The 7,966-nt window shown below is 40.2% G+C and overlaps 1 long non-coding RNA gene across 1 annotated transcript in view; it reads left to right on the top strand.

Moving 5' to 3' along the window:
- LOC122562157 overlaps nucleotides 1–7,966 on the top strand; it is a 67,689-nt gene continuing 59,723 nt past the window's right edge. The window contains exon 1 of the long non-coding RNA XR_006315250.1: nucleotides 1–51. This is a non-coding gene — a long non-coding RNA (uncharacterized LOC122562157). The remainder of the gene's footprint in view (nucleotides 52–7,966) is intronic.

The following is a 7,966-nucleotide window of genomic DNA, read 5'->3' as shown; positions in this document are numbered from 1 at the left end:
GGATGTGCAAAAATCAGATTCTGAATGTGGTCTAAGGGCTAACAGTTTTAGGTGAGTACTTTTTAAAATTTGCAAATGTACTCCAAAGTGAAGGAAAATAATGACACTGTGGAATTGACACTTGACTAGTTATCCAAAAACCCTCACTTGAATCCTAAAGCAGATGGTGGAATTTAAATTCAATAAAAATGTGGAATTAGCAGTCTAATGATGCCCATGAAGTCATTGTCCATTGCAAAAAGGCATCTGGTTCGCTAATGTCCTTTTACAGAAGGAGAACCTCTGTCCTTGCCTGATTTGGCTTACATGTTACTCCAGACCCATTGCAATGTTGTTGATTCTTGACTGCCCTTTGAAACAGCCTAGCAATGCACTCAGTTGTAGCAATTTCTAGAAAGGGAAAGAGGAATGAAAATGAACAGACTACCTGGCATTATCTGAGCAACTGGAAACTACATCTGGTTTGTTGACCTCGCAAAGTCCACCTTCTTAACATCTGGAGTCTCGTGCCAAAACTGAGAGAGCTAAATAACAGTCTGATGTCGTCGTACTCACTCAATCATATTTTATAGACAATGTCAACACCATCACCATCCCTGGACATGTCCTGTTCCACCAGTAGGTGGCACAGTGGTACACAGTCAAAAGAGAGCTGCTTGAGGAGTGTTCAGCATTGACTTCAGACACCATGAAGTCTCATGACACTAAATCAAGCATGGGTAATTGAGCCTTGTACTAATTACCATGTACCACTCCCTTGTCCCCATTGGCTGATCAATTTCTTGTTGAAAACCTCTTGGAGAAAGCATTGAGGGTGGCAAGGAAGCTGTGTGGGACTTCACTGAAGGACACCATCAAACATGAGAACATCACCATCCGCAAGTTCCCTTCCGAGCCACAGACTATCCTGACTTAGAGCTATATCACCATTCCTTCCTTGTCACTGGATTAGAAACCTGGAACTTCCTCTTCCAAATAGATTGTTGTGGCTCAACAAGGTTGCTCGCCACCTACTGGGGGCAACTAGGGATGGGCAGTAAGTACTGGTTTTGTCAGTAGAGCCCACATCTCATGAATGAATTAAAAAAAAACAGGAAGCCACTGAGTTCAGGAGGAATCAGGGATTAGAAACAAACACTAGCATTGACAATGATGCCCACATCTGGTGGAAAAAATAAAGATGTCTTGATCGAAAGCAGGATTACTTGCAGCCTAGACAGCAAATTTTATTTGACAGGCATTACCTTTTGGGCATTACAATAGTCCCACCTTTTAACAATGTTACATGCGCAGTTTGTAGCAGGGATCAATCCGTGCAGAAATCTCTGGCTGATAGAAAGGATTCCCGGCCCACTAACTCCAGCTGTGCCCCTCTCCACATCTAACCATAGTTTGAAATCAGCGAGGTTGTTCAAGATCCGAATCAAATTCCGCTACTTTCCTTGTTAAAATGCAATTCAGTTCCACAGTAGGGCAGTGCATTCACTCACTAAGCTATGTTAAAGCAATTGGGACCAAAATTGGATTCACAAAATGTAAATTAAACCTTTATCTGCAGAGAAGAAAGGCTCAGTATTTTGTATTGGGTTGAGGATGCTTATGAAGGAGAGAATAGTGTTAGAATTCTGATCATGTAGTTGCTTCCGGATATCTCTTCCACCAGATATATTTACATGACTATTCTAAATGCCCATGCAATATTCATTTACCTTCTTTCTTTTTTTGTCAGATAAAGAATTTCTGACAAAATATTGAACTTAATTGCCTAGTTTTAAACTTGCCTGGTAAATAAATAGAATTCAGGCACATGTTACTGACCTAAAATCAGGAAGGATTCCTTCAGCCCATTGTGATAGTGCTGGCTCATATAAGAAACTATTAAATTATCCAAGATCTGTATTTTTTTCTTCTTGTTTTAAGATGGCAAATCAATATTTTATGAAGTTGTTGTGCATCGATGTTCTTTGCAGTTACACATCTCCTACATCCAGGTTTCCTGTTTTTGTTGTACTTCGTAGTGAGCACAATGAGTCAAAAGATTGAACTATTGTTTTTTTTGTCTTATCAGGTTTGGGAATTGGCAGGAAAAGAAGCAGGATGCTTTGTTTATTGAATGTAATATATTGATGGAATATGTTACGCAACTTCAGAAAATCCCAACATAACTATGGTGAATTACTGTTGCAGGCACCTGTCCGTCTTGAAGGTGCTGGATTGCACCCAGGGCTATTTGTTTCTTTCTGGATTGATCATGGCCTGTTGTGACTGTAAAGGTCAAAATGAATGGCAATCCTTTCTCCTGTTGGTTGATTTAAAAGTATTGGCCTGGGGGTTTGAATTTTTCTATTTTTATTTCTACGCTCATTTCAGCTACCTGGTCGTTTCTTTTGTCCTCTGCTTTTCCACACCGTTCCTGGCACTCAAGCCACAGCAAGGGCTTTCCATGAATTGACCACAGTCCAAATCAACTTAAGATTTTGCTTGTAGACCTCCTTGTGTTGCAGATATAGTGACATGTTGGTCTCCTGTTGGTAGTAAGCTTGCCATGATCAGCTTTGGAAATGTGGCTGTCATTCATTTGTCACACATTACATGACCAATGGAGTTCTTTAAGATTGCAATGAATTAAGTAGTTTTATGAAAGTGTAATCACTGTTGCAGTGTAGGTGGTAATCAGTTGCACAATTAAGAGTACAGAAACAGAAATGTAATAATTACCTGGTGTTTTTCCTGAGGTGTTTGTTGAAAGAAATATATTCGATGACACACGGGGGACAATCTTCTTTGAAATGGTGCCAAAGAAACTTTACATACATCTACCAGAACGAATGGAGAGTGTCTTGGTTTAACACCTTCCCTTTGAGACAGCGCCTTTAGCAATACAGCACTGCTGTGCTGAAGTGTCAGCCTCGATTTATAGTTACTTTATATGTTACATATATGGAACAACTGGGACTTGAACCTTTGTCTCCTACTCCAGAGGGAGGGACACCATCACTATATCACAAGAACTGTTGGTTGAGATTATATGCTCAATTCGATGTAGTAGGCTTTGAAAGGTGCACAGGTAAAAATGTTATAACAAGCTAGGTCTGAAAATCCAACTGAATGTCTTGTTGATTAGTTGGGACAATCTCACTAGATGTGCTACTCTCCTAGGATAATTAGAAAAATGTATAAACATTAGTGTTATTATTTTCAATTATTTTTGCATCACATTGATGTGGGAGTTTCCAATTTCAATGTTTGACAGCCTCAGAATTTTTAGATGAATAAGTTAAAATGATGTCTTTAAAGATCCCTGGCATTGCAGCATTGCCAGTCTAATAAGAATCACTGTGCTACAACCATTTCACATATTTGAATAGTCAGCAAAACTTTAAATATATTGATTGTTCAGTTGACAGTAAATTCAATAGTTTATGGAGGCGTAACACTTCTAATAACATAATTGGCATAATTAGATGGCATAATAATAATCTGCATCATAACACAACTACGATTAAAACAATAAAATGCCACAACCAAGAGCAGCCTGTTTGCAAATAATTGTCTAATTTACAATTGCAGGCTTTTTTGATGGAGACAAGGACAAAAATTCTGTTCTGTGAATTATTTTTTGTCACTTAATACTTTAGAGATGTGAATGTGTTTAGGTGCTGTATACACACACTCAGTTCTATGTTTTTTTGTACTATGGAGTGTGGCTTTTGCAATGGTAAATGTTGTCATAGGAACAGGAATTTCTCCGTTTCCTACAATGTAAAATCCCTGGGCTCACAATGCAATGTGTTCTTTCTTCACCGATAGATAAATACTCAGTCAGTAGGAAAACAGACCTTTTCCATTAAAACCAAGAGGAGATTTAATAAACCTTTTTAAAATTAAGAGCTTTGTTGAATTATTTTCACTGATGATTAGTCAGTGATGAAATGTTAAGAATTTAAAATTATGACGGGGACAGCAAAACAAGTTTGTCTTTTTTGAACAGAGGACGTTAGAGCACAGAAGATTTTGCACTAGAAGGGTTGAAGTCATGGTTTTTGTCAGGATAATTTGGAAAACATTTGAAATGAATGATAACACAAGGCTGTGAAGAAAAGAAAATGTAGAGCTCAAAGTTTGTGAGAAGATTTGTAGCTCGGGTGCTCGTCGTTGTGGTTCTGTTCGCCGAGCTAGGAATTTGTGTTGCAGACGTTTTGTCCCCTGTCTAGGTGACATCCTCAGTGCTTGGGAGTCTCCTGTGAAGCGCTTCTGTGATGTTTCCTCCTGCATTTATAGTGATTTGTATCTGCCGCTTCCGGTTGTCAGTTCCAGCTGTCCGTTGCAGTGGTCGGTATATTGGGTCCAGGTCGATGTGCTTATTGATACGTCTAGGAATGGGAGTTGGTTGTCCTTTTCTTCCTCTCTCGTGAATTGGATTCCTGTGAGTGTGGCGTTGATGGTCCGGTGTGTTTTTTCTATTTCCGTGTTTTTAATGATTACAAATGTGTCATCGACATATCTGACCCAGAGTTTGTGTTGAATTTGTGGTAGGACTGTTTGTTCTAACCTTTGCATAAGTGCCTCTGCTATGAGTCCCGAGATTGGTGATCCCATGGGTGTTCCGTTGATTTGTTCGTATATCTGGTTGTTGAATGTGAAGTGTGTTGTGAGGCACAAGTCCAGTAGTTTAAGTATGCCGCCTTTGTTGATGGGTTCGTCGTCCTGTTGTCTGTTATGTCTGTTCAGCAGGTTGGCTATTGTTTCTCTGGCTAGGGCGTTGTCAATAGAGGTGAACAGTGCCGTTACGTCGAATGAGACCATGGTTTCTTCCTTGTCTATGTGTATATTTCTGATGTCCAAGAATTCTGTTTTAGCTGGCTCTTTTGTGTTAGAAACATATGAAACTAGACAGCTTGTTGTGACTTCGTACTTGAGTGTGAATCTATAATACTGCCCTGGGAGTTGGTAATTAAGTGAGTTAGCAACAAAAGGAAAGAGATGCTCTTTTATTTTGCTATTTCTAACTTTTTCAGCCTCCAGGAATTGGGTCATACTCTGCAAAATGAGAAGAAGCTAGTTTTAAGTGAGTATCCGGTAAGTGACCAGGATTTTTTTTATTTCTAAAGTTCAAAAAAATATATCAACTGGTAAAGTTATGAAAATATATAAAATTCATGTTAATAATTGAATAAAATAATTAAATAATTTCTTAAAGCACATTAATGATGGCACATGGGAGCTCCTGGATGCCAGGTTGATCTGGGACAAACGTGTCTGCAGTAAGTCATAGCCTCATAGAGCTGTACAGCACGGAAATAGACCCTTTGGTCCAACTCATCCATGCTGAACAGATATCCTGAATTAATCTAGTCCCATTTGCCAGGATTTGGCCCATGTCCCTCTAAATGCTTCCTATTCCTATACTCATCCAGATGTCTTTTAAATGTTGTAACTGTACCACCCTCCACTTCCTCTGACATATATGCACCACGCTCTGTGTGAAATGGTAGCCCCTTAGGTCCCTTTTAAATCTTTCCCCTCTCATCCTTGACCTACATCCTCTTGTTTTGGACTCGCCCACCCCACCCTCCTATCCATGCCCCTAATGATTTTATAAGCCTCTATAAAGTCACCCCTCAGCCTCCAGTGCTCCATGGAAAACCGCCGTAGCCTATTCAGCCTCTTCCTATAGCTCAAATCCTCCAACCCCAGCAACATTGTGATGAATCTTTTTTGAACCCTTTCAAGCTTCACAACATCCTTCCTATAGCAGGGAGGTCAGAATTGCACGCAATATTCCAATAATAGCCAAACCAATGTCCTGTAAAGCCACAACATGACCTCCCAACTCTCATACTTGATGCACTGACTATTAAAAGAAAACATACCAAGCATCTTCTTCACTATCCTATCTACCAGTGACTTCACTTTTAAAGAACTATGAACCTGCACTCCAAGGTCTCTTTGTTCAACAATACTACCCAGGACCTTACCATTAAGTGTATAAGTCTTGCTCTCATTTTTCCTTTCAAAAATGCTGCATCTCACCTTTATCTAAATTAAACTCCATCTGCCACTCCTTAGCCCATTAGCTCATCTGAGCAAGATCCTGTTTTACTCTGAAGTAACTTTCACTGTCCACTACACCTCCAACTTTGGTGTCATCTGAAAATTAATTAACCAATGCCTTTGATGTTCATATCCAAATCATTAATATAAATGAAAAAAAGCTGTGGACCTCAGCATGATCCTTGTGGCACACCACTAATCATAGGCCTCCAGTCTGGAAAACAACCCTCCACCACCACCCTCTGTCTTCTACCTTGAGCCAGTTCTGTATCCAACGGCTAATTCTCCCTTTACTCTGTGTGATCTAACCTTGCTAACCAGTCTACACTGAGGAACCTTATCAAATGCCTTGCTGAAGTTCATATTGTTAAAAATCACACAACACCATGTTACAGTCTAACAGGTTTATTTGCATGTAGCTACCTGATGAAGCACCAGTGCTCCAATAGCTAGTACTTTCAAATAAACCTGTTGGACTGTAACCTGGTGTTGTGTGGTTTTGAACTTTGTCCACTCCAGTCCAACACTGGAACCTCCATATCATGAAGTCCATATAGGTCATGTCCACTGCACTGGCCTCATCAATTATCTTTGTTACTTCTTCAAAAAACTCAAACAAGTTTGTGAAACCTTATTTTCTATGCATAAAGCCATGTTGACAATCCTTAACCTGTCCCTGCCTTTCCAAATTCACGTAAATCCTGTCCATCAGGATTCTCTCCCTCAACTTGCCCACCAAGTGTTTGAAGTTTAAGCAGCATTGGTCCAAGGCTTGAGCTGGTAGCTGAACAATAGATCTGCAACCATTGGGAAGGGGAATAGTTACCAGGAGGCAGTCTCATTTCTTATGAAAGGGTCTTGTAATTTGGTTAACTTTCAGAAACAGGAGAATTAGACTGAGAGTGAGCCAGGTAAGGGGATCCAGTTTGCAAGAACCTCACCATTTTGCAGTTGTTCAATAAGGTTGTGATTCTTTTTAGCTGCTTGGGTGACATGGTGGGCGCAGGGTGGATGTGCCAATGCAACAGTGCACCAAGGTATGGGTAGCCATTTGTGTGTGGTGAGAAAACAGTAAAGTCAGAGGGATTGTCACCATTCCCTCCAACAAAGACCATGAATTCAGGTATGTTCTGGACTCATTATAACCTGAACAACATGCAAATTGGCATAGAGCAAATCGGATTATAGAGCTGAATGCATCGCTCAAAGACTGGTGTGGGAGAAGTGGGTTCTAGTTCTTGGGGCACTGGCATCAGAACTTGGAACAGGATTTACATGTATTTGGAAAGGCAAGGGCTGGTTAGAGATAGTCAACATGGTTTTGTGCATGAGAAATGTGAATCTTATTGGGACCAATGTTCTAGTGAATTGTATAACTAGGTATGCAAGAGAGCATTGACAACTAAGTAGTGGGACCAAGGGAGAACATTTAGGAAGATGTAGTAAATCAAAGAGTAAAGTCAAGGCAAAAGAGAAATGTATTAACACAGTAAATGCTGAAGAGAATGTGGGACAGATAGAGACTACAAATCTAAGAGAATGGACAGAGGGGTGACAGTGATGTCGAGGTGATGTCATTGGATTAATAATTATTAATAGTTCTGTAGGCATGGTGCCATCATTGCAGATGATGATTTTGAATTCCATTTAAATCTGGTCTAATTGCATCTATGTAGCCCATGTGGATTGTCTCCAAGGAATTAAATCTGCTATTCTTACCTTGCATGTGGCCTACATGTAACTCCAGATTCTCTGCACTGTGTTTGACTCTTAAGTCCCCTCTGGACAACTAAGAGACCAGCAGTACATACTGGCGGCACGGTGGCACAGTGGTTAGCACTGCTGCCTTGCAGCGCCAGAGACCCGGGTTCAATTCCCGCCTCAGGCGACTGACTGTGTGGAGTTTGCACGT

Source organism: Chiloscyllium plagiosum, chromosome 24, assembly GCF_004010195.1.
Source record: "Chiloscyllium plagiosum isolate BGI_BamShark_2017 chromosome 24, ASM401019v2, whole genome shotgun sequence".
NCBI classification, from domain to species: domain Eukaryota; kingdom Metazoa; phylum Chordata; class Chondrichthyes; order Orectolobiformes; family Hemiscylliidae; genus Chiloscyllium; species Chiloscyllium plagiosum.
Note: the sequence above shows the minus strand (reverse complement) of the source record. Positions and strands in the feature narration are given on the sequence as shown.